The sequence below is a fragment of the Hemicordylus capensis genome, chromosome 1, assembly GCF_027244095.1.
Source record: "Hemicordylus capensis ecotype Gifberg chromosome 1, rHemCap1.1.pri, whole genome shotgun sequence".
Classification (NCBI taxonomy): Eukaryota; Metazoa; Chordata; class Lepidosauria; order Squamata; family Cordylidae; genus Hemicordylus; species Hemicordylus capensis.
The window spans coordinates 192,964,184-192,991,711 of NC_069657.1; the positions used below are offsets into that span (position 1 = coordinate 192,964,184).

Sequence of the window (27,528 nt, forward strand, 5' to 3'; positions counted from 1 at the left end):
ACGTCTGGAGGGTTGAGGCAGAAGTCAGGATCCATATATACACCAGGGGTCAGCTTATTTGCCAGGAATCAAAAGGCTTAGGCAGGAGGCAAGGGCCAGAGTAAGCAAGGGGTCAGAACCAGTAGTGGCTGGTGGGCACTTGAGCGGTGGAGAGGGGGAGGGGACAACCTGGTCACCGAAGCTGGATGGAGCCTAGCCCCCTTTCCTCCATGCCAGTGGGCTTGAGTATTTACCCAAGCCTGCCAGCTTGAAGGAAAACAGGAAGGGGGAAACAGCAGAAAAGCAGGGCCAAAAGCAGAAAACAGAAATGTTTTGCGGGGTGGGATGGGAAGAAGGCAGAAGCAAAAAAGCCAGGGCAAAAAGCAGGAAGAAAGGCAGAAAGAAGAAAAGGAAGGGGCAAAGGCAGACACAAAAGGCAGAGAGAGGGACAGAAGGGAGAAAGCAGGGATTGCATTCCCCCTCTCACCAAACAAACAAGCTGGTAAAAGATCAGACTTCCCAGCAGCCAGGAAATCCTCTAGAGCAGGGAGTTTCCTATAGTCCCTCCTCCCTGCCTACAACTTCCTCTTTTGGTCTTACTGGCTGGAACAGCTGCTACTCAAGCTGTTCCAACCAATCTGATTCCTAGGGGGCTCCTTCTGGCACTGACCCCAGGAAAAAGGGAAAACACCTATTAAAAATATACTCCCTGAAGCAACCAGGAAGTGCAAATTTAACCCAATATTTTAGTTCTTCCTGGGGGCAGTGCCTGGAGGAGCCCCCTAGGAATTAGATTGGCTGGAGCAGCTTGAGTAGCAGCTGTTCCAGCCTGTAAGACCAAAGCAAGCAGGGGAGGATGGGCTGGAAGAAACTCCCTGCTTTGGAGGATTCCCTGGCTGCTGGTAAGTCTGAATCGTTACTAGCATGTTTGTTTTTGTTGTGGAGGAAACAGCCCCTCTTGCCCTTACTGATCAGCCACTACTGGTCAGAACCAAGGATCTGTTAGGTCAGACGGTCAAACCAGAAGTCAGTAGTTGTTGGCCAGGAGTTTCTGTGGCTGTTTTGTTATTTGGTGGCTCATAGTCACAGCCACTAAAGCTTTGAGCGGTTCATACTATTCCTTCCTCCAGAAAGCTCAAACTGTACCAAGATAACCCAAATTCAGTGACAAGAAAAGCTGGATTCTGCTGCCTGTATAAAGTAAAGTAGATTCATGTGGTTTATCTTATTTTGCTTAATTTATTCTGCATTTTCATCCATAGGAAAAAGAAACTTACTCTTCTTTTAAAATGAGAGCAGTCAGTCTTATGAAACAGAATCCTGTGGCTGCTGTCACATTCTGTGACTTTTCTGCATTTCTGTGGAACTGTAGCATAGATTCTATCCTGTGACCAATGGAGTAATTAATGGCACGCACAAAGCTTTGTAAGTATTTATTTACAAAATTAATGTAATTTTAATCGTATATGTAACAATGGATAACTGATATTCAACGAACCAAAGGTCCTTTTGGACAATGTAGCAGGTGCCCAATAAACCACTGAATATTTCTGTATAACATATAAGAACACATTTCTTATTCAAATCAGGCCCAATGGTGGCATTTTTAATTATAAATGAAAACAGCAGCAGTGGCAAAAGTCTAGTGCCTTGGCCTGCAACTAAGTTAGTTTTTGAACATTATTCCTATGTACATTTGGTGATTGCTATTTCTACTGTAGTTTTTATACATTGACGGGGCCATTTCAAAACTTTTTAGATGTTCGGGGTTGCAGTAATGTGACACTGGATATGGTGTAAGGTTCACATTTGTTATCCCCCTGGGGCCCATAACCATATGGATCTAGTTCCATTCAACAATGCCATTCTCCTTACTAAGTGTGTATTTTCGAGCTGGATGCCACGTAATAAAGCTTAATATTTATGTTCTTGTAGGATTAAAATGCAGATGGACATAAAAGTTGTCATGCAGCCCAGAAAAAATGAACTCTCCAGGTGGCTTTTCTCTACCACAGTGGTCAAATACGATTCACATCTATGCTTCGGAGCATTTAGTTCTTCTGAAACCAGCATCAGCAAAAATTCTGGAGCTCTTCCACAAGTATTTTAAACATTTTAATCAACTTGAAATGATAATGGCCTCCAGCATGAAGCTTTGCTTCCCCCTCACTACTGCAGAAATTGAACAAGAGGTACATCTTAGCCCTGATGTACAGAGAGAGAAAAACCAGTGAGGTCACCTCAGGATTGGGAATCCTGTAGTGGCACTACAGGCTGGATCAACGCTTTACTAATAAGGGAAAGTAAATTTGGTGCATTTGGAATCCCCAAAGTGCTGACATTTTGAGACCTTTTGCACACAGACACCCCCCCCCCTGTTCATCATAGACATCTTAAGTGTTCTGCTGTTCTTGCAAAAATGAGGTGCTCTGCAGGAAGTCTGCTTTATAATACTATTGCCTGCAGGGAGGTTTCTCACTTTTCAGAATCGCAAGTTCTTTAAATGAACTTTGAAACATGCTGAAAAAAATCTCCTTGCAGGGAAGGGGGAAAAATAGTTATATTTCATATTATTTCATATACTTTAATGGCTCCATGTTCTGGTTTTCTTGGACATAAATCTGGAAGTGTCTCGTGTTATTGTAAGGATGTGTGAACCAGCTCGACCTTGAGCTGGTTTGACATTGAGCTAGCCTAGCAGTTACCCCTCCCCCCACTGGTCTCCCCCAGTCTTAAAAGAGGGAGACCAGTGGGGCCTTCCTGGGCCAGGCCTAGCCTAATCTGACTCCCCTACGGTTTAATCAGAGGAGACAACTCTTGTCTCTCAGAAGACACTGTTGCTGCTCAGTGGAAGGAGGAAAGGAAGGAAGGAGGCATGGTGAAATGAGCCTAGAGCAGGCGTGCACAAGGGCCAGGTCTTACCAAGTGGGGCCTGTTTTCTGATCCCCCAATTAGAAATATCATGTCGCAACAGTAGGGACCATGAAGAGCTGTTGGCTTGTCCCTTGTGGCTGACAAACAGCAACAGCTCACTTCAGTTGGGGTCTTGAGACCAGATGTGCTGCATGTGGCAGTGAAGGACTGACCAATGAACCAGTTGCTGCTGCTTCAGCAGCAGTGGATCAAGATCAGGTGGGCACAGGCAGAGTGCACCCCAGAAAGGCACGCTTTTTTCAATTGGTTACCTCTTCTCTGAGGGGATTATCTTCTGTTCTCTCTGGAAACTGTCTTACAGTGCCATCTTATGCATGTTTATTTGGAAATATGTCCCATGGTGTATCCAATAAGGCTTACTCCCAAGTAAGCATGCCTAGAATCACAGTTTGAAAGCAAGAGCAATTTAGGGAGGACTTGGCATTGGTTTGGGGCTGGCATGCACTGCAAATGCCCCCTTGACTGAGCACGGACAGGGCCTATTTTCTGGCCACTATCCTTGGTGGGTAAAATTGTGGGTCTCTTTTTGTGGGGTGTGTGGCGGGGGGGGGATGATTCACAAGTAGCTAATAATTTCTTTCATTAATATTGTTAGATAATATTAATGTAAAAATGTGCTAATATTGGACCTCGGCCCTGTTTAGTTCCAGCCCACCGGAGCATTTGAGTTGTGCACCTCTGACCTTGGGCCTATGCTACGGCTGCTGGTCACTAGTTATGGTCAGTCACAGTCACTTTTGCTTGCTGAAAGAAGTTGCCTGGAGTAATAGGGTCCAAAGTTTGCTTTATTTGCTTACTATACTGATGGATGTGGGATGGAGAAACTCTGCAATTACATCACATAATTATTGCCTTTTGCTCAACATTAGCAGGGAGATATAAGTTGGAAACATGAGTCTCTGGCTGCCACACATCCCTGTAACCTGTAAGAGAGCCAGCGTGGTCTAGTGGTTAGAGTGCTGCACTAGGACTGGGGAGACCCGAGTTCAAATCCCCATTCAGCCATGATACTAGCTGGGTGACTCTGGGCCAGTCACTTCTCTCTCAGCCTAGTCTACTTCAAAGGGTTGTTGTGAAAGAGAAACTTAAGTGTGTAGTACACCGCTCTGGGCTCCTTGGAGGAAGAGCGGGATATAAATGTAATAATAATAACAACAACAACAACAACAACAACAACAACCTCTACTATGAGCCTCCAGGTGTGGAATAAGCAGGCTGCAGATAACCCTTGGGAAACTACTTTTGGAGTGTGCATTTGAAAGCAAAGAAATGTCAAGGTAAGGGAGCTCTTAAACATTGCCTTCCCTGACTTTCCCTTTCTCCAAATCACCCACAATCAGCTTTCACTCATATGGATTCCCAGTGTACGCTTGTCCTTGTACAAGTACATTTGAAACCCTGCTGAGGGCAGGGGAGAAAGTTGCTTGGTGGGGGTGGGGGGATATGAACTGGATAAACAGGAGGTATGGAAAGGGTTAAATAGTCCTCTTTCTTCCCTTCTTCACTTCACCTTGCTTCCTCCCAAAATGTCTTTTGAAGGCGGGGGAGCGGGGAAGGGGAATTGGGCTACCATTACATACATTTCAATTAACATGTTGTTTGGCTGCAATATACACTCTATTTCCTCCATTATTGATGGTTTCAGAAAATAAATTACTAGGGAAAGTGTACTTTCATTCCTGCATATAAGCCTGCCAAAGTTTTGTCCCAGGAGTAGAGAAAGTATAACATAATATGGACTTCTTTTATTTAAGCAACACTTTTCCTGTCAGCTTTGTTTTATGTTTCAGCTGGTCAAATGTAAATAATTTAGAAAAATGTGATAATAACTGAAGGTTTGTGTAGACTGAAAATGATGGAATGCTAAGGGCCATATTAGACATTACAACAGCACATGTTTCTCTGCCCCTACACCTAATGGCTCAGCAGCAAATGACTTGACTAGCAAGCCAGAGGTTGCTGGTTCGAATCCCAGCTGGTATGTTTCCTAGACTATGGGGAAAACCTATATCAGGCAACAGCGATTTAGGAAGATGCTGAAAGGCATCGTCTTCTCATACTTCACAGGAAATGGCAATGGCAAAACCCTCCTGTATTCTACCAAAGACAACCACAGGGCTCTGTGGGTGCCAGGAGTCCACACCGAATCAACAGCACACTTTACTTCACTTCAGACCACTGGTTGACAGCCATGGGGTGGGGAATCCCACTGTGATGAGACCTAACTAAATGTTTACAGAGTAAAAGATCAAGGAGTAGGAGTAGCTCTGTGTTTCTTGTAATCCATTTAGGCTCTAAATGGTCACAATTTCTGCCACAGGGGTCTGTTATAGGACTGGAAAATGAGAAGAAATAGTGGGTTGCTTTGTAGTTCTCATGGAACCCTCTGCTGGTCTCAAATAACTTGTAAAACATTAACGATGCTTGAAGCATAAGTGCACACAAAGCATTCTCTAATTAGATTAAGGCTACAGAGGCCCTTGTTTTTCCCCCTCCCAGACCTCTGACCTGCCCCTCAGTGAGCTTCTGAGTAATATTTACTCCAGACCACAAGGGAGAGATAGCAAGCCACTTCTCAGTAACCCCAAGAAATTGGTCATGAAAGTAATGATCTCCAATCAAGCCACTTCTGTGTTGCTATTGACCATATGGTTCAGAGGATATTAAGTCATTTATCACTCCACTGCAGATCTCTGCAAGTAGAGAGAGTTGCTGGGAGGAGCAATTTAAAGTGGTCTCCACATAATGGCCATTTTGTGTACATTGGCCCAGCATTCACTCTGAGCTGAGGTACACATTTCCTCCTTCTGGTTTTGGGCATATTTCTTAATATAATGTTTATAAGCATATAAATGCTCAGGATCACAAAGGATTGTATGGGTTTGATTAATTACTACACATAGAATTATGGAAGTGGAAGGCACCAAATGGGCATCTAGTCCTATCCTCTCTGCTGCTAAGGCAGGACTGCCACCAAGTCTGCACACTCAGTTCACAGTGAGGCACAGACAGCACGTACATCACCTCATGGTGCAGGCAGAACCATATGCTCCAGGTGACTCAAGCAAGCAAATCAAGACCCATATGACAGAGAGCCCATACAAACAATTAATTTATCGCACATTCTACCACACAATGCCAGCTAATGTGTGGCAAAATCATCCTCACCAGTTGCTTTTCCTCTGTACTTGCCATCCCCCACAACACTTTTACCTCACCTGGGGTTCCTGAGCAGATATTTTCCATAATGAAACATAAGTGTGTAGGAAGTTGTGGGTGGGGGGCAACCCTGTAACCCCCTGTAAACCACACCCCCACCATTTTTTGGCCAATACATGGGGAAACAGCAGCTGGAGTTCCCAGCTCCAGGTTTGCTGCTGCTGCTGCAGCTCAATCCTTAAATACTGCTAGCCCGACAGTATGAGGACTGAAATACTCTCTTACTAGAAACTGGGCTAAGGGAGACCAGCTTGGTTTCTAGTGAGCATCAGAACCACTGGGTGAGCCGGGTGGTTCTGTGGCAGCTAGCCCGCCTTATTCACCCTCCCCTTAAACTTTCCTGGTTGTGAGACGCTGCGGCATGACTTTGCACCATGGTGACTTGCAAGGAGATCCCTGACCAGGAGGCTCCTACAAGCCTCCTGGCCTCGGGCGTCTCCCCAGAATGCCCCATGTGCTCACACATGGCATCCTGGGACTTCCGGGGGTCAGGCGATTTATGATCCTTGCATCCCCAGATTTATGATCCCTGCAACCCCAACTGGCTCCGTGACAGAGCCTGTAGTTGTGTAGGCAGCTGATCTGGCCGCCCAGGGCGAGCACTCTGCTCTTGTGCAGGGAGAGCGGGCTAAGCCCATTCTCCCCGCACACCACCTTGAGGTGCTCCACTTTGATTGTGAGAAGCGCCTCTCTCTTTCTGTTCTGAAAGATGTTTGAATCAGGGCAGCATATGCAGCATATTAGAAGCTGGAGACATGGCATGAGGGCACACGAGCTGAAGCTAAGCACGTATAGGTCTGTTCGGTCCTTGGAGGGGTGACTGCCTGAGGACACCATGTTGTTGCCTTGAGATTTATGATGGAGGACATGTGGGATATAAATGCAATAAGCAATGGGGGTGGGTGGGCTATGTGGAATTCAGGCATGTGTATCTTCTAACACATATACTCAGATTAGCTTTGAGCAAAAAGGCTGGGTCTCATAATTTAGGCATCATTGGTAGGCTTTTGAGAAAAGATGGAAGAACCCCATTGTGGGAAGCATTTAGAGCAGGGCTGTTCAACTTTGGCCCTCCTGCAGATGTTGGCCTACAACTCCCATAATCTCTGGCTAATGGTCACTGTGGCTGGGGATTATGCGAGTTGCAGTCCAAAAACAGTTGGATGGCCGAAGCTGAGCAGTCCTGAAGCTTTGGAACAAAAAATTGATTTGCCAGTTGGGACATTCCAGTAGCTTATTCCCCTCCCCCCATACCCCGAATTCCTGAATCCTTTCTGGCAGGATTGATTGATAATGAAGTAAAAAATAGTTAATTCTAATGCGTAGCTGAGTGTGAATGGTTTATATTGATGATCATCAGCCAACTTGATCAGGCAAGAACTGTAAAATAATACTTGTGGTATATGCTGCAATTTTGTAGTTCATTTCTCTCATGGGGCTAATGCCTAGTGTATAGCCGTCTAATGTTATAGCGGGGAAATGACTTGACTAGCAAGCCAGAGGTTGCCAATCCAAATCCCTGCTGGTATGTTTTCCCAGACTGTGTTTCCCAGACTATGGGAAACACCTACATTGGGCAGCAGCGATATAGGCACCATCTCATACTGCACGGGAGGAGGCAATGGTAAACCCCTCCTGTATTCTACCAAAGACAACCACAGGGCTCTGTGGTCACCAGGAGTCGACACCGACTCAATGGCACACTTTTGTTTACTAATGCCTCGTGTATTGGCCAGATAGTTAATTTCCCTTGTAGAGTAAGGAAGATTTCTAAAGAAAAGAAAGGCAACCTACTGACTTGCTTAAGCTTGGCTGCTGTGACTCATCCTTTTTTTGGTGCATTTCCATAATGGACTATATCAGCTGTGTTGAATCAAGGAACCAGCAGGTGAAATGCAAGTCAAACTGTTACTTTCAAATATAAGGGAAATTTGTGCCTGTGAGCAAAGTTATATGATTTACTCCAATACAATCTTAAATATAAGTATTTGTTCATATGGACATTAATGTGTATTCTCCTGCAAATGGCCAGCTGGATCCATACTTTGACTATAGGTTTTCCTCTTTGGACTACCTCCAGTGTGTTGGAGCTAGGACCCTGGCAGCATCAGTTCTCAGCTGCAATGTCCACTGGGGTTAGTGTCATGGATAAAAGTGCTGGACTCCTCCCCATTTTATTCCTCCAGTGTTAGTCTCCATTTTGTCTCTCCAGAGATGGCTGTTTGTTTCTCTTTCTTCAGCTATGAGCTACAGCCAAAATTAAGCAGAAGGTTTTTTCACATTAGTTTGTAACCTTTTCTTTAAATAAATCCTTGTAGTTCTTCAATACTAAAGAACTGTCTCCAGACCTCTTGATTTTCTGCTTTCCCACCAAAAGTTTTGCTTTGCTTTTTGGGGACTGAACTGCCATTCTTCCCCTACACAGTGCCACTTCAAAACTGTTGGCTTTGGCCTCCTATCCTGAACTGGAGCTACACATTCAGGATGTACGAATTGATTCAAATACAAATTTATTCAGCTTGCAATTTGAGTAATTCAAATTTGAATTGAATCAGCCCAATTCAAATTGAATCAATCTAAACCAACTAGACCTATTTTCTAAATTTAAATTCTATGGGGAGGACAGAGGGGGAGGAGAGCCTCTTTTCATCACTGATAGACCTGTGCTCTAATTTAATTCATGGAGGACAGGTCTATCAATGGCTACTAGTCTGGTGGCTATAGATCACCTCCAACCTCAGAGGCAAGATGCCTCTGAATACTGGTTGCTGGGGAGCAACAGCAGGAGAGAGGGCATGCCCTCACCTCTTGCCTGTGAGTTTCTCAGAGTCATGTAGTGAGTGGGTCACTGTGTGTAACAGGATGCTGGACTAGATGGGCCTTTGGCCTGATCCAGCATAGCTGTTCTTATGCTTTTAAAAAAAGGGGGGGGGGAGAAAGAGGTGCTGGGAAAGTACCTTTTGAAATGCAGAGAGCACAGTGGTGGGGCGGCAACCTGACCCACCCAAAAAGGGACCTCTAGTTTAAGTTCAAAATGAATCAAACTGGTTTGAATTGAATTGATGGTTTGGATGGCCTGGAGGCCACCATTTTATATGCTTTATTTACATATATTCTCCCTTGCTCATTGATTTTCTGCCACGGCTTTCCAATAGGCTAGCACTCTCCTTTATCCTGGTTGGCTTTGTGTTGTCGTAGCAACTCTCTCCCCATTGGCTAGCAGGGAGGGACGAGGGAGTGGGGAGAAAAAAGGAGGGAGTTTCAAAGTGTATTTACTCTCGCTTCAGGAGGAAGAGAGCTGCCTTGCTTTGCCGCCTTGCTCTGCTGCTGCTGGACCCCTGGAGCCCTTGCAAGCCTGCCTAGAGACCTTGTCTACTGATCCCCCACTCTTATGGATTATCTTGCTGTTGTGTTAGAACCCCATTATTGTGGATTATCTTGCTGTTGTTGGACCCCCACTCCTGTGGATTATCTTGCTGCTGGACCCCTGCTGTGCTGTTGAGTGCCTGTGTGTAATTCGCCTGGAGCCTCTGGTCAGAGACTCCAGCTGAAGATGCTGAAAGTATATGATGGTTTTGGTGAGTGAGCCTATCACTTTATTTTAAATAGGGCCTAGTTTGGAGGAAGGGATTCAGGTTGGTTGATGCTAGGAGGGTACTAGAGTAGAGCTAGAGATTAATTTAATTTAAGACCCCAAGGGGAAGATGCTCTCAATAAGGGTGCTGGACCAGAGTACCAGGCAGAAGGAGGGACGAGAATGCTGGTTGGGGTGGTAAGTGTGGACAAGGGAGGCAAGAGGGGCAGCCACCTACTCCCCTAATCTTTGGCCCCAACAAGACTTCTGTGCACAGGCTCTCCTTTCTGAAGTCCCTGTGACTGGCAGCTGAGATAAAAGTAGGGTGGGGCCTCCCCTGCCAGGGAAGAAGCTCTTCCCATGGTGGAGTGGAGGAGGAGGTGTTGACAGCTACTACCCAGCCAGACGCCTCTCTCCATCCTCCCCCCCCACTAATCCCCACTCTCAGTGCAACCCCTGCCCAGTCTGAGGAGGATCAGGAGGAATTCATTCCTGTTGAGCCTGGACGTACTCGGCCCCGGATGGAGGGTGGTAGTGGTGGGGGTGGTGGCCAGCCAGCAGGCCCAGTAGTACCGCCAGCACCCAAATGGTACAGGACCAGTGGCAGCACTGTGTGGGACCACTTTGAGTGCTGCCAAGGTGAGCCTGCATGTGCTGTCTGCAGCCACTGCAGGGCACAGGTCAGCAGGGGCAAGGACACCAAGCATCTGTGGATGTCATCGATGTGGAGGCACATCGAACAGCATCATCTAGATGTCCTTGCTACTGCTGGTGGCACTAGGCTGCCTGCTGTGCCCTTGACTAGTGCTCCTGCACGTGCATTGCACATGCTCCTGCTCTCAAACAGAGGGCGTCACCGGGTGTGCAGTGGGTGCAGCTGGTGGACAAGCAGTCTGGTCACCCTGAGGCATGCCTCATTATGGCGCACTCTGCACCTGGTTGTGACGGATGCGCTTGGACTCAAAGATCTTAGGGCCAGGGAATATAGAGGGCTCTGTCCTGCTGGGTCTGCTGCTGCCATGGCTGCTGTTGTGGACAAATGCCACAAGATAGCAGCCCACTTCCACTACAGCAAGAAGGGTAGATGCTCAGGAAGAGGCAGCTTCAGCTTGGCCTACCCTAACACATTATCCCTAGGGATGTTGAGGCATGGTGGTACTCCACCTTTCTCTTGCTCCAGCACCTGCAAGAGCAAGAGGCAGCCATCCATGCCCTGTAGAGGAGCTTTAGCTTGGGAGTGTGTGGACTGTACAACATGGACTAGAAGCTCATTTCCAAGCTGGTCTTAACACTTGAGCCATTCCTTTTTGCAATGAGGAGCTTGTGTGCCAAGGCAACAGCTCTGAGCCAGGATTGCCCACCCTCTTCTCCTGGAGAAGACGATGGGTGAGCTCCAGACCACGCTGGCCACTGCAGAAGCCTGCGCCCTGGCAGGTCATTTGAGGACTGGAGTGGTAGATTGGCTCAGCAGCAAGTTGGGTCAATCAGCAGAACATGTTTTGGCCTGCCTATGTGACCCAATTATGAAGGGAAATGCCATCACCTCTGGTGAGCTGCCCAGGTGGAGGGCCCTCTTGGTTCAAGAGGTTAGGCTGGCAGAGAAGAGCAGGCTGGGTCTGAACCAGGAGGTGTGTGCGAGAACACCTTGGAGTGTGCAGTCCTCACCAAGCAACAGTGTGCACCGCTTCTAGGTCCAGCAGTGTAGTGTCCCTAGCTGTGTCAACACAGCCGACACTTCCACCTGTGCATTCCACCCTGTGATTCAAATGGGAGTGCCTTGGCACCATGCCAGGGGAATGGGTGACACTGGCCATACCCTGCAGCAGTTCTGAGCAGAGCGTTCTGCTGTGTCTGCAGGAGCCGATGGTGGCGGAGCCTGAAATGGATCTTATCCAGTTTGGGGCAATGCGTCACTAAGTCTGGCCAGACTTGGCAATGGTTGCTGGACGGCTCCTCTCATGCCCACCAACCAATGTCCCAAGCGAGAGGGTGTTCTACATGGCCAGGGATGTGGTGACACCTCACCACCTGGATGTTGGCTTGGTGGAGCAGCTGGTCTTCTTCAAGGCTGACCTCCCCACTGCTGGGCAATACTGAGCTGGACATGGAGAGTGCTGAATGACTCATGGTCACCCCCACCCATCGCAACATCACTGTCAGCTCACCTTGGCCAGCCAAAAACAGAATGTGTCACAGTCTGCCCATCAGTGCTGCTGACACACACAGACATGCACACCCACTACCACCAGGCCTGGGATAATAATGGAATGGTGGCCATGGCCCAACACCAACCGGAGGCCGTGGTGGAGTACAGGCTTTGATTTTGGTCACGTTTACTGCTAAACCTTTTTCAGAGCAGCACAACCAGACATGATGAGTGTAGATTGGTGCCCTGACATGTATCAGCCTGGCATGCTGTCAGCACAGCTAGGGCCCAGCCAACCTGAGGCCAACTTACACCAGACATGAAGAGGAGAAAGAAGGCTTCTTTCTCAGTACTGTTTATTTAATATGCTTGCTGTGCTATTGCTGCTGCTATGATTTATTAGGACTGACTATCTGCTTTTGCTGGATCTCAGATGGGAAAAGGCAGGACTTGGTGGTCTGCCTTTGGTGTATGTCATGGAATGGTCATGAAATGGTAGTGTTGTGGTGAGAAGAAATGGACAGTGGAAATCTGATCTTTCTAGTGTGTGCATAATATTTTTTTGGGTGATTATTTGCCGTGAGATTAGTTCCATGTGTCTTCCAGTCGAGACTAACCAAATTGTGCTCCATTCACTGCTTTAGTCTGGTCTAGTGGTTTGTGCTCTCTCTGCCTGCAATTTGCATTCTGCATTGCGAGATGTACACTCAGTCAAAATGTAGCTGAAGATGGAGAGGGTTGTTCTTCGACTTGAGCTAGGGTGCTGCTGTTGCTATGGAGTCAAAATTGTGTGTCTCAGTGTGCAGGAGAACAAATTGTGCAAATGATGCAGCACGGGCAGGGTACCTAGCACTGTGTGGCTCACAGAATCTGGGTCAATGATTCTTCTTTGGACTGTGTTTTGCGCCATATTCTGTGTTGGGACGTGTGAGATTTCCTCTTTTCTCCCCCCCCCTTTTTGTATTTTGAGTGTGTTTTGTTTGTGTGGCTGTGCATGCTGTTTTTGGCATAGGGAATAATTGGGATATGAACAGGCCCATTATTCCCCATTGGTAGTGCCTAAGGACACCAAAGTGGGTTGGGTGATAGGGCATGGTGGGTGCTACCTATCACCCAACCTGCAAAACAATCGGGCAATTGGGTGATTTTTAATGAATCTTTAATTTGTTCTGGGACAGTAGGTCAACCCTCATCTCCTGATGTATCTTCCTTAAGGGCACATTAAGGGCTCTTACTGCCTCCCAGGCCCTTTGAAAACATTTTGAAATTCCATCCTTTTTTGTTCCCTTCCCTCCCCTCAGCCACAGGTGGGCACAATTGATTTGAATGACAACGAGCCACCATGATCTCAAGCCAATCGGAAGCCAGTGCCAGAAAACCAGTCAGCAAGGGGGGAAAGCCCGTCAAAATGGCTGTTCAAATCATGCGGATTGATTCGTGTTGAATTGGGGTTAATTTGATTCTAACACAAATCAGCCTCTTTATTTTAAGGATGATTTGATTCACGTTAGAATAATGTGAATTGCTTCAATTCAGCATGAATTCAGCGAGCGCTCCTGCAAACCTGCTTTTTGCGATCGTGAGTAGCCACGGCGCACCTTCGCACCGCGCCTACTCACAAGTAGACCCCTGGCCGGGAGGCTTAAAAGCACCGGGGGTCTCCCCAGTATGCCCTGCGCACTTGCGCAGGGCATACTGGGGCTTGCGGGGGCCACGTGGACCCCGCTCCCCCCACCCCCTGCCGGCTCCGTCACAGAGCCGGCAATCGTGTGAGCAGCTGATCCGGACGCCCAGGACTCCCTGCCTGCTCAGCGCCCTAAACCGGGTCTCACTGATCGTGAGACCTGGTCCTTTGTTTATATATTTGTAAAGAAAATATATTGCAAAGACACCAGAAGTCTCCATTATGCCCTCCCATTCATAGAACTGGTTGAGGAAGTGGGGCATTCATGGCACTATTGAGCCTCCTCCTCTAAGACACGAAAAAGGTTTAGTGGTCTTCTGTTTAGAAATGTTAAGGTGTGAAGAGAAGGGAAGAAAGAACTAACATGTCTCTTCCTTTTTAAATTTCTTTCTAACAGGCTTATCTCTGTTCTCAAATGCTTGTCACAGATGGATGGATCTCACTTTCTCTAAAAATGCTGGAATTATAAATTTTTAATGTAAAAAACCAATATGAAATGCAAGATACTGGGATTTCCTCCTGTGTTCACTGAAGTTAGTGAAAAGAGTGGGAAGCCTGTGTACGCAGCAGCTGAAGTTCAGATCCTCTAAGAAACTTCTGAAATGTTCATTATTTTTAAAGAACAATATATAAATCCTCTAACCTCATAGCCCAATAGGCAAACCTTCATGCTATTGATTTCACTGAGAATTATGCCATAAAACAGTAGATAGGCTTTGGCTCACAGCCATAGCCTTCATGCTAACAAAACTCTTCCAATAGCACTCTCTCCCACTTAGCTCCAGAAAGCTGTTTCCACACTCCATATATTGTCAGTCCTTTTCTCAAGTTTCTTGGAGACAATGCAGTGTTTCTTTTCGCAGTTTGAATAAACTGTTTCTTCTGAGCGTATAAACAAGAAAATCTGTTTCTTTGTCACACTGCTCTGATTAGATGGGGGTGGGGGAGACTATATTTGTTCACCCAAGAAGCACTGTAAGGGCCAAATTACATTTTATGTTAAGCCTGTCAAAAAAGGGAGACAGGTTAAAAACCAGAAGTACACCTGTTTTGGCAAGCTGCCTCAAGGGAGCAATCTGAATCCAGACCACAATACACAGGAACAGAAGGTATAGGAACACAGGAACCAGTAGAGGTCAGTGGCGCAGGTGCTGCCAGGGAGGCAGTGAGAGGCACCTTTAAGCATCAATTAGAAGGGGCTTACCTGTGCTCCGGCAGCACCCACAAGCTGCTCCAAGCAGCAGCAGCAGCAGCACAGTGCCCAGCACTCCCTGCAGTGGGGGATCAGCTCCACAATTCACCTGGCTTCCGCAGATGTGACCACCACCACCCCCCCCCCCCGCCAGCGACCAGGTGAGTGACAGAGCCGATCCCACACCAGAGGGAGTGCTGGGCAGCGCGCTGCTGCTTGGAGCAGCTTGCGGGTGCTGGTGGAGCGGAGGTGAGCACCTTCTAATTGATGCTTAAAGGTGCCTCTCGCCGGCCTCCCTTGGCGGTGCCCCCACCAGTCGCTACTGACAGGGACCTGTTCAGAATTGTCACACTGATTGGCAACAGCTTCTCTAAGGTTTCAGGCAGGAGTCTCTCCCAGCCCTACCTGGAGATACCAGGGAATGAACCTGGAACCTTCTGCATGCAAAACAGATGCTCTGCCACTGAGCTATGGCCCTGTCTCTGATGTCAGCCCTTCCCCCTGTGCTGTCTTCCTATGGAGAGTTTCCTACCAAAGCGGTGATTTGTCTCCAAAGCAGCTTTGGGCAGCAAACTGCAGCTGCAGTTACATCTAGTAGCAGCCATTTCTGTCTGCCCCCCTTTGCCCGGAAAAGGAGAAAGAAAGAGGAGAAAGAAAAGGAACCACTACAAACAGTAGCAGCGCAGATGAAGGAGTGAAGGGAGGGAGCCAGGCTTTCCAGGAGGTGGCGTCGGGAGAGGTGCTGTGGTACTGCCCGTAGCTATGGTGTGCCTGCTAAAGGGCCCCACCACATGGCATCCTCCACAACCTGGAGATGCTGCTGCATTCATTCAGCTACTCTGACATCTCCACATGCTGGCCTTGGGCTGAAATAAACAAATACATACACAAGTTTTCCTTACACACCGTCAGCCCTCTGTATTTCTCAATCACACACATTTACAAAGGCCTTGGCAAGATGAGCTACGATATGACTTCAAAGCAAAGAAGAGCGCAAATAATGACTACTTGTTGAGACAGTGCAAACACGTAGAGGAAATTATTTTCTACAAAACGGGAAGATGTGTTCCATTGTGTCATAATGAAGAAGAGAGCACAATAGCTATTAAACTCCTTAGGGAAAATTTAAGGGGAATGCAGATTTTCTTTTGTTACTAGTAAATGTTTCCTATTGGGCTCTTTGTATCTTGATCGCTAATTGAATGCCTTAGTCGTTGTTAGTTCCCAGGGGGGGAAAATTAACAAGAAAAATTTAATAGGCATCCTTCAGTGCAATTTAATGTACCTGCTGAGCAAAGTCGGGAAAGAAGGCCAGACTTAAATGAATAATAAGTTGGTATAGCCGAAAAATCAATGTGACTCAAGTCACAGCCATCCAGTGTGATTCAAGTCATAGCTAAGACAGCCATCCCCATACCAGATCTTACTCTAGAGCAGTGGTTCCTCTGCTGAACCTCAACTCCCAGCATCTCCAGCCACAATAAATTGTAGCTGGGGATGATGGGAGTTGTAGTTCAGCAACATCTGGAGGAAGCTTGGTTGGGAACCTCTAGAGCCTAACTATCTGGAACTCTGTACTCCCCCTGCAGAAACATCAAAAACAGAGGTTTAAAAAGGAGGCAACAATAAGAATGACAACAATGCCTAGATTGTCCCTAGTAACTCTGCTGCCACCCATCAGTCACAGTGCCACTCACTGATGACACCCCTGTATTAACCATACAAAAAAGGCACTGGTGATGAAGACAGCAACCCCATGATTATATCATAGAACCCAGTCCCTATCTCTTCCCATTTAAAACACACAAGCATGCGACCAGGAAGCATCCACATTATGTTCTTTGAGTCTCACCTCTTGGAGATATCCATGTGGCATCCATGTGGCAAACCCTATTTTTTCAGGGTCCAGCTGCTAAGAATTTTAGATGGAGAAAGTGCAAGGTAGCAGGAGCAGAGTGCAAACACTGTACTGAGCAATGCTTTAACCACTCACCTAGAACAGCTAGAGAGAGGTGCGGGGTGGGGGAATAGTGGAGCATTTTTACTTATAGTGTCCCAAGGGCTCTGAACACTAGACTAATATGGTCTCTTTCCTCCCATGATTGAGGCACAGGGGATCCCAGCAGTTGAGCTCTTTATTGAAGAAGCTGTATATTTGTTTGTTTGTTTGTTTGTTTGTTTGTTTGTTTGTTTTATTCGATTTCTATACCGCCCTTCCAAAAATGGCTCAGGGAGGTTTACACAAAGAAATAATAAATAAATAAGATACGATGGATCCCTGTCCCCAAAGGGCTCACAAGCTAAAAAGAGACATAAGATAGACACCAGCAACAGTCACTGGAGGTAATGTGCTGGGGGTAGATAGGGCCAGTTACTCTCCCCCTGCTAAATAAAGAGAATCACCACATTAAAAGGTGCCTCTTTGCCAAGTTAGATGGCAAAGTTAGTTATATGGAACTGTAGCCCAGTGCAAAAGTACAGTCCTCACATTTACGAGACTAGATTCAACCCCAGGCTACAAGCTCCCAGAATAAAGGAATGGGAAGACACCTAGTGTAAGCACAACTCTCTTTCCATTCATAGCAGAAGCACTACCTCCCAAAAGGTTTGGAAATAATTCCATGCGTATGAACCATTTTGGGGTGAGACTGAAAGATTTAATATTGTTATTATGGTTGTTTTCTGTTGTTAATTATTATTGGCCTAACACATGTAATTATGTTTTTATGAAAACAAAATCAATAACATTATAAGTTAACAGATAAGTATGGCCTCTCATTTTGGAAGGATGAAGAATGCATTATTGTAAATGTTGGTCTCTATAATGGAGTGTGACTGATTAAATGCTATTGTCTTTGCTATAGTGTTAAGAGAAAACGCTATTTGCCATCATCAGCTATATTTTAATGGACAACTATTGTCCCATGAAATCAAGTCTGTCCCATGAAATCAAATGTGTTATTTTAAGTGAGAATGAAGTGCTGCAATCGTAAAACTATTATTAATACAGTTGTAACACGTCCTAACCAATAATCTATCCAGCTGTATTTTCCCCCATTTGCAAAATAATTGGACACTGGAAGAGGGGATTTCAATCAGTTTGAATCATGCCCTGATTCTGAAAGTGTCTTCCAAGTATGTTTTATATGATACTGGTGATCATCCAGTGTTCATACATTTCCAATAGTATCTGCTGTTCTAATTAATATGTTCATGTAAAGCTGAACTCTGTATAGTTGTGGTTCATAACTCGTTTTAAAAGTGGCAATATTATGGAATTCCATTTTCAAATTAATTTGCACCTAACAGTAAGAGCAAAGCTATCGGATCCCACCTCTGTTTGCATCATTAACACACAGTTTTGGGCTCCCCATCTCTTGTTTTTACTTTTTGGGAAATAATTTGTTGAACCTTGGGTGCCCAGATGTTGATGGACTATAACTCCCATCATCCCCAGCTTTCAGCCATTGTAGGCGGGGAGGTGGAGTGGCTGTGGTCTATAAGAATAACCTTTCCCTTACCAGGATCCCTATTAGAGTGTCGGACCATATCAAATGTGTGTACTTAAGTCTGGGGACCAGGGATAGACTGGGACTTCTGTTGGTGTACCGATCGCCCCGCTGCTCAACGGAGTCCTTAACTGAGCTGACAGACTTGGTCTCGGACTTGGTGTTGGAGTCCCCCAGGCTTGTGGTGCTGGGGGACTTGAATGTTCACTTTGGGACTGATTTGTCCAGGGCGGCTCAGGACTTCATAGTGGCCATGATGACTATGGGCCTATCCCAAGTGGTCTCGGGGCCGACACACATTGCTGGTCACACGCTTGATTTGGACTTTCACTCTGATCAGGATGGTGTTCCGTGGGTGGGGAATCCTGTGATTTCCCCATTGTCATGGACAGACCACCATCTGGTTAAGCTTGGACTCACAATCACTTCCCACCTTTGCAGGGGTGAGGGACCTATTAGAATGGTCCACCTGATAAGGTTATTGGATCCAATTGGATTTCAAGAAGCTTTGGAGGGATTTAGTGTGGGCTCTGCTGGTGATCCGGTTGATGCCCTGGTGGAGAATTGGAACAGCAAACTTACCAGGGCAGTAGATGTGATTGCTCCTAAGCGTTCTCTCCGACCCACTTCAAAACTGGCCCCTTGGTATATGGAAGAACTATGGTGGCTGAAGCGGCGAGGTAGACGATTGGAGCGCAAGTGGAGAAAGACTCGGCTTGAATCCGACAGATTGCAACATAGAGCTCATTTGAAGACCTATGCTCAGGCCATACGTGTGGCAAAGAAGCAATTCTTTTCTGCCCGTATTGCATCCGCAAGTTCACGTCCAGCGGAGTTGTCCAGGGTTGTGAGAGGGCTTGTATGTGCCCCTCCTCCCTTGAATCAGAATCTGGAACCATCAATTACCCACTGTGATATGTTTAATGAATTCTTTGTGGAAACAATCTCTCATATTTGGGCCGACTTAGACTCCGTCTCCACAATTACTTCAGTGTCTGATGTGAAGGTGTCCAGCGACTCCTCTTGTGTGGTTAGGTTGGATCAGTTCCAGTTTGTGACTCCTGAAGATATGGACAAACTGATCGGAACGGTGCGGCCTACCACCTGTTCTCTTGAACCTTGCACGACATGGCTTATATTATCTTGCAAGGCGGTTGTTGTAGAAGCCCTGGTGCAGATTATAAATGTGTCTCTGAGGGAAGGTAGGATGCCTCCTAGTCAAGGAGGCAATTATTAGACCGCTTCTGAAGAAGTCTGCCTTGGATCCCTCAGAGCTGAGTAACTACAGGCCTGTCTCCAACCTTCCATGGTTGGGCAAGGTAATTGAGAGGGTAGTGGCCTCCCAGCTCCAGATAGTCTTGGAGGAAACTGATTATCTAGACCCATTTCAAACTGGCTTCCGGGCTGGCTTTGGGGTGGAGACTGCCTTGGTCGGCCTGATGGATGATCTCTAACTGGAAATTGACAGAGGAAGTGTGACTCTGTTGGTCCTTTTGGACCTCTCAGCGGCTTTTGATACTATCGACCATAGTATCCTTCTGGAGCATCTGAGGGGGTTGGGGGTGAGAGCCACTGCTCTGTAGTGGTTCCGCTTCTACCTCTTGGGCAGGTTCCAGATGGTGTCCCTTGGAGACTGTTGTTCTTCAAAATCTGAACTTTTGTTAGGTGTCCTTCAGGGCTTTGTATTGTCTCTGATGTTGTTTAACATCTACATGAAACTGCTAGGAGAGATCATCAGGAGATTTGGTGCAGGGAGTTATCAGTATGCTGATGACACCCAAATCTATTTCTCCTTGTCAGCATCATCGGGAGAGGGCATAACCTCCCTAAATGCCTGTCTGGAGTCGGTAATGGGCTGGATGAGGAATAACAAACTGAGACTGAATACAGATAAGATGGAGGTACTCATTGTTCGAGGTCGAAACTCAAGAGACAATTTTGATCTGCCTGTTCTGGATGGGGCCACACTTCCCCAGAAGGAACAGGTACATGGTCTGAGGGTGCTTCTGGATCCAAGTCTCTCTCTGGTGTCCCAGATTGAGGCAGTGGCCAGAGGTGCCTTCTATGAGCTTTGGCTGATACGCCAGGTGCATCTGTTTCTTGAGATAGATGACCTCAAAACAGTGGTACATCTGCTGGTAACCTCCAGACTGGATTACTGTAATATGCTCTATGTGGGGCTGTCCTTATATGTAGTACGGAAACTACAGTTGGTCCAGAATGTGGCAGCCAGGCTAGTCTCTGTGTCATCTAGGAGAAACCATATTGCTCCTGTATTGAAGGAGTTACACTGGCTGCCGATATGTTTCTGGGAAAAATACAAGGTGTTTGTTATAACCTATAAATCCCTAAACAGCTTGGGCCCTGGGTATTTAAGAGAAAGTTTCTTCGTTCTGAACCCCACCACCCATCAAGATCATCAGGAGAGGTCCGTATGCATTTGCCACCGGCTTGTCTGGTGGCTACTCAGGGACGGGCCTTCTCCGTTGCTGCCCTGAGGTTTTGGAATGCGCTCCCTAGTGAAATAAGAGTCTCCCCATCTCTGACAATTTTTAAAAAGTCTTTAAAGACGCATCTGTTCACCCAGGCTTTTAACTGATACTGTTTTGATTGTTTTTAATGTTGTTTTAGAATATTGTTTTAATTTTTTTTAATTGTTGTGTTTTAAATTTCTTGTTTTTGTTTTAACTAATGTTTTAATGTTGTTTTTATCTTGTTGTAAACCGCCCAGAGATATACATTTTGGGCGGTATAAAAATATGTTAAATAAATAAATAATTCTGGTTGGGGGTGATGGAAATTGTAGTACAAGAACATCTGGGACACTCAAGGTTGGGAATGCCTACTTTAGACCAATTGGTTGCCTAGTGGTGGAAGAGAGAAACTTGCAACTTAAAAAAAAAGCTGGATGAGTGCTGTAGTACTTGGCTTGCTGGGGCTGCACTGCTGCCTCTTAAGGCTCGGGGGAGAGGCTGTTTCTAGTAGTAGCTAGAAATTGTGTGTGTGTGTGTGACACATGTCTTAAACTGGAGCAAATTAACATATAGGGGACTCGTAATTAGGGATGTGCACGGAACCAGTTTGGAGGTTCTTTATGGGCCTCCAAATTGGTTCGAATGAGCAGCGGTTCCACTGGTTCAAAGGCGGGGGGGTTACTTTAAGGGCGGGGGAGGGTGCACTTTTCCTTCCCGCCGCTTTCCCCCTGCCGGTGCTCCATTGTAAACCGGTCCGGCGGGGCGGCAGCGTACCTCCCGGTTTCATCGGACCGGAAGTAAGTGGAAGTACCCAGCATGCATGTGCCTGTCATGCTTGCACACATGCATGTCGGATGTGCATGATGTGCGCACCCATGCTGGGTACTTCTGCTTACTTACGGTCCAACGAGGGGATGGGGCAGCAGCTCCTCCAGACCAGTTTTCAATGGAGAGCCAGCAGGGGGACAGCGGCACCCCCCCACCCTTAAAGTCATCCCCCCCACCACCTTCAAACTTCCCCGCACTGGTTCTGTGCACATCCCAACTCATAATATCTGTAAAGCAGGGGAAGGTTGGCAGCGATAGTTTCTGCCTACATAATGCTTCAGTTATGGGGGAAAGCAACATCTCTTTTGCATCTCCTGATGGAGCTATTTTGTTCTAATGGCACAGCAGCCAAAGGAGTGGGAGCAGTAGTCAGAGCGCTGGCAACTCAAATGCACAGATTCTAGCCTGTTTGCGGTACATGCAAAAGCACAATGCTGTTAAAGCAAGCCTTGTTTTGCAGAAGTGCTTTGAAGTGGATCTTGGGCTGTCTGTTAACTGTCATGAATGGCACCACTGATGTCTTCTTTCCAGCCTCTCGGAATACAAAACCCATTACACTTTGCCTCAGTAGACCTTCTGCTAATTTGGCAACTCAAAGAATATAAATGAATTGGAAACAGTGTTTTCCTTTTATACAAGGACTTAAATCCGTCCACTGAGAGTTGTGGGCTCGTTCAATGAAGCAAATCACTTAATTTCAGCTGCACAGTCAATGGAATTCACTTTTCTTCACATTAAATGAGATCATCCAATACTTCTCCCCTGGGCTACTGACTCTTAAGAATATTTAGCCATATTTACTTAGCATTAAAATTTTATTTAGAGGATTTAAAATTAAACATGTACAACCGAGTCCTAAATCTCATAACCAAAATCAGTTACTCTAGTTTTTCCTTTTAACTGCCCACCCTGTTTTCCTGCTGTATCATTTCTTATAATATAAGTTGTTATTTTGAACTGTAAGCTTCCTTGCGGATATTGGCAAAGAGGTGGTATAAATATATATATTTTAATGCCAAAGATGTATTGGATTAAGTTCTGAAAATGCTGGTCAACAGATCTGTCATAGACTTCTGATGTAACCTGACAGGTCTCTTAAACGATCTTTCTCTCTTTACTAGTAGTAAGCACCTCCCTCACCCCAATCATATTTGGGACACTAATTATGAGTTTGCCAGCCCCAGGGCATTTTTCACACAGCAGGCTTTACCGTGCTATGAGGCTTTACTGTGAGTTCAAAGTTGCCTCTTTGAAATGGCACGAAAAGAGATTCTTTTGATTGATTGATTGATTGAGTGCCGCCAAGTCGGTGTTGACTCTTACCGACCACATAGATTCTCTCCAGGATGATCTGTCTTCAGTTTGGCCTTTAAGGTCCCTCAGTGGTGCATTCATTGCTGTCATAATGGATTCCATCCACCTTGCTGCTGGGCATCATCTTCTTTTCAACTTTCCCCAGCATTATGGACTTCTCAAGGGAGCTGGATCTTCTCATCATGTGTCCAAAGTATGATTGTTTGAGCCTGGTCAATTGTACCTTAATGAAAATTCTGGATTGATTTGTTCTATGATCCATTTGTTTGTTTTCCTGGCTGTCCATGGTATCCGGAAGAATCTTCTCCAGCACCAAAGTTCAAAAGCGTCAATGCTTTTTCTATCTCACTTCTTCAGAGTCCAGCTTTCGCATCCATAGAGTGTCATGGGGGAAAACCATTGATTCTTTTACTCTGGATATAAATCGGGCTACACTCTAATGTGCTATGAAAAACCCGAATCATGTGTGAAGTGCTCCCCACTAACTCTCAGGGACTTTGGGGTAAATCTGTCTGATATGTGAATGCACATCCCCCATTCTGGAGGAGATGCAAGCTAAAAGCCCTGTGTGAAAAACACCCAGGGCTTTTTAACAGGGAAATTTTGAGAGGGATGTGCGAATCAGTTCAGGTACAAATAAATTTTTACCCAAATCTAACTGATTCAGGTGATTTAGAGACACAACAAATTTCCCCTGTGGTCCACTGGCTAGATTTGGGTCCAAATTGAATCGTATCAGATTCAATTTGAATTGATTTGTGATTCGGATTCTTCCTATTAATTTCCCCAGATTCCCAGCTTTCATTTTTTAAAAAAGCTAAGCTCTAGCCCTTGTAGAAGTGGAGTTATGGAGCAAAAGGTGTGGTCACTATTTTTCAAGTATTTTGAATTTTGGGGTATATAATAACTTTTTCTCAGTGAATCCCTATGAGAATTCATTACACGCCTTCATTTTGTCTATTCATTTTGGCTGTCTTTGGACAGTGCCAACTGTCAACTGCCATGTGCCAACTACACCCCACTCCCACCCACAAGGCAGTGGGGTACTACTTAGTTTATGTTCTAGGATCCCCCCCCCCAAGTGTTTAGCCTCTTTGGTGTCTAAAAACCTTTCCTCGTAATGAATCCCTATGAGGATTCATTACACACCAAAGAATCTAAACACCCCCAAAATTCGTAAAATATAAACTGAGTACCCAGTGGGCAAATGACTTGACTAGCAAGCCAGAGGTTGCTGGTTTGACTCCCCGCTGGTATGTCTCCCAGACTATGGGAAACACCTATATCGGGCAGCAGAGATATAGGAAGATGCTGAAAGGCATCATCTCATACTGTGAGGGAGATGGCAATGGTAAACCCTTCCTGTATTCTACCAAAGATAACCACAGGGCTCTGTGGTCGCCAGGATTCGACACCGACTTGACGGCACACTTTATCCAGTGACTTGCAGATTGGTGGGGTAGTTGGCACATGGGATGCCACTAATTCCCCACCCAGTGGAGAATCAAAGCAGTGGAGTCAAAATGAACAGAAGAAATGAAAGTGTGTAATGAAGACACAAAAGAATCTAAACACATCAAAAATTCCTAAAAAATAAACTGAGTTCCCTAGTGTGGGGGTAGGGGTGCAGTTGACACATGGCAGTTAGCACTGTCCAATGACAGTCAAAATGAACAGAAGAAATGAAGGTGTGCAATGAATCCTCATAAAGATTCATTATGAGGGAAAGTTATTATGCATCAAAGAATCCAAACACTTGAAAAATAGTGACCACACATTTTGCTCCATAACTTCACTTCTACAAGGACTAGATCTTAGCTTTTTTTAGAAAAAAAAGATAGCTAGGGTTAGCATAGGGTGACTTCAAATCCCCATTATTTACTATGGTGGAAATATACAAAATCAGTATAAACTAAAATAAAAACATTAAGAAGCAACCAAGTGTCCCACTGCCTTGAAATTGGGGTTGTAGGTGGCACCCATGGGGACTTACCCACCACCCAAATTTGGTGCCCCTAGGACCTTTTTAAGTGGTCTGAATTGATCCAAATCGGAATTAAATCAAATCCAAATCAAAGCTGGGGTGATTCGGGGGGACAGATTCAGACACAAAACAAATCAGAGGTAATTTGATTTTGGCACAAATCAAATCGAACAAATCAATTTGTGCACTTCCCTAAATTCTGAAATGTGCAATGGTGTGCAAGTGTACTTTGTATGCATAGTGTGCATGAGTGACACACCTGTTCATTTTACTTGTCTGTGCACATATATTAGGTTGCCGAGAGTCCCATTCTATGACATTTAGAAGCCTAAATAGAGTGGGAGAGAATCCTCAGAACCAGAATTTTGACAGCATGATTGCAGACAAGAATTATATTGATTGGTGAAGTCTTTGTGGGGAGTAACAGCAGAGTCTGTAAGAAGTATCTTTGGCAGGGGAGAAGAAATGGGTATGCTTGATCAGGGGCTGGGTTCCAGAGGAGCCTGGATTACTTTATTTTTCTCATTAGTCATTTTTTACATTGATTAACTTTTGCATGTCTTGAGTTTCTGAACTGTACAAATTTTATTTTGGAACTGCACTTTTTGGTATGTGGGGTTGAGGGAGCTCCATGTCTTGTGTCTGATTGCACACTTTTTAACAAGCCCTGGAATTGCCTCATGCATAATTTCAAAAAGATTGCTCCCCCTCCCGCCAAGTTCTAACTCCCCCCCCCATTTCTTTTTTCGCTGCATGCACATCCTTGTAAAGCCACTCCGGAACTGCAGTCCAAAGGTAGACAGGTAGCAGCACATTGTCTCAGCAAATGTTCAGTGCTCCTATTCACTATGCATCACACCTTCTGATGCCCTGGCCCCTGATTTGCTCTCCAACAAGGAGGTGTTACCTGCTCGGGTAGCAATGGAGGTCTTGCACACTTAGCAAAACCAGTAAGTTGCTACTCGAAAGCAGGTGCCTGTTTCAATAATGTGCATCTCCACTCCCTCCCACACCTAGCCCAACTCCTCATGCAGAAGTAGAACCTGATGCCAGAAGGGGACAGTGTAGGGTTTTGTTTTGTTTTTGGTAGAAGCAGGAATCATAATCATGGGCACCGTACTTTAGCCCTCTTAGGGTGTTCTGTGACCATGTACACAATATCTGCTGAAGCATGCTAACAAGCCTCGTGCCTTGTGCTGACACACTCCGCTGGTCCAGTGCTCCTAGTCACAGGGAGGACCTTTGCCCAGCATTTGTCTCTGCAGACAAACATTTTACTTGTGACCATGGGGTGTGTGTGTGCGTGCGCACGCTTCCCAGTATGTTCCAAAGGATGTTATAGCCATATGCAGCGTACATGGTTACAGGACGCCACAACAGGGATTTGTGATTTGAAATTTGGGATTGGAAAGTCACCACCCCTAGCAAAGGGGATACCAGAACTAGATTAAAATTCAGTGGCATAGCAGGGAAAAGCTTGACTAACAAGCAGAAGGTTGCTGGTTCGAATTCCCGCTGGTATGTTTCCCGGACTATGGGAAACACCTATATCGGGCAGCAGCAATATAGGAAGATGCTGAAAGGCATCATCTCATACTGCGTGGGAGGAGGCAATGGTAAGCCCCTCTTATATTCTTCCAAAAGAAAACCACAGGCCTCTGTGGGCACCAGGAGTCAAAATCGACTTGACAGCACACTTTACCTTTGTCAGGAAGGAAGGACAAATGAGAAGGAAAGACACATAAGAGGTAAAAGAATTCAGGTTCTGAGTACGCACTAACCCTGACTACCAACTGCACTGGCCTAGTCTGATGACTGCCGACCTTACCGTACAAAGCAGGACATCAACTTGAAAAGAGTTTCAAGTGGGCCTGATTCCTAATAAAAGCGTTATGAGCAATAAAGATTTGTACTGTGAACCTATTATTAACTTTGTAAGCACCACTATTATCTGCCAGTCAAAGGTGAAATAACACTATATCTGTGCTGCAAAGCATGTGGAATATTCTGTGAAAGTTTCTATATTTATAGATCCGGGGGCGGGGGGTCACAATGCATTTGTTTTATAGCTGCTTCCCTCACAAACACAAAGTAATTTTATATAGATTTAACTAAGAATTTATTCAGAAACAACTCCATTTTCTCCTTCTCCTTTCCCTCCCTTTCCCTTTCTGACTCTACCCCCCAGAAGCTCTACAGGATCCCCACTGGGACAAATTTTTAAACCTAAAAGATACTGGATAGAATACAACAGCACTTAACTTCAAAATTTTTGACTTGGCGTTCACAAAATGGGCAGCCATGGCAGCTACCACTGTGTGAATCTGAGGTTACAGCTGACCAGGGCTGCTGGCACCTGTATGAACAAATCTTTACATATTTATCCCAATCAGCGGTTGGTTCTTGATAGCAGGCATACAGTGCAATGTGAATTACTGCCTCTGCCTGCCAATACAAAACAGCCTCTGCGTGCTGGCTCTGTTTGTTTTGTCTGTTTATTTGGTTATGTGTGGAAGCCACTCAGAATATTGCCTTCCTCCACTCAACCCTAATGTTCATGCACTTGTACACACAATAGTAAGAATAACACTTCCACTAAAATGTTATGAACAATATAATGCAAATCAGTGATGCAGCCAGTTCTGCAAAACATGATGTGTGTGGTGGTTTTTAATTTTAAAAGCAACAACA

At 45.7% G+C, this 27,528-nt stretch overlaps 1 long non-coding RNA gene across 1 annotated transcript in view; it reads left to right on the forward strand.

Annotated features, from left to right (window-relative positions):
* The window catches only part of LOC128331329 (uncharacterized), a 47,331-nt gene extending 32,922 nt beyond the window's left edge, over positions 1 to 14,409 (forward strand). Inside the window, exons 3-7 of the long non-coding RNA XR_008310280.1 lie at positions 1,242 to 1,404; positions 1,915 to 2,171; positions 4,113 to 4,190; positions 9,420 to 9,710; positions 13,934 to 14,409. This is a non-coding gene — a long non-coding RNA (uncharacterized LOC128331329). The remainder of the gene's footprint in view (positions 1 to 1,241; positions 1,405 to 1,914; positions 2,172 to 4,112; positions 4,191 to 9,419; positions 9,711 to 13,933) is intronic.
* The last annotated feature ends 13,119 nt before the right edge of the window (positions 14,410 to 27,528 follow it).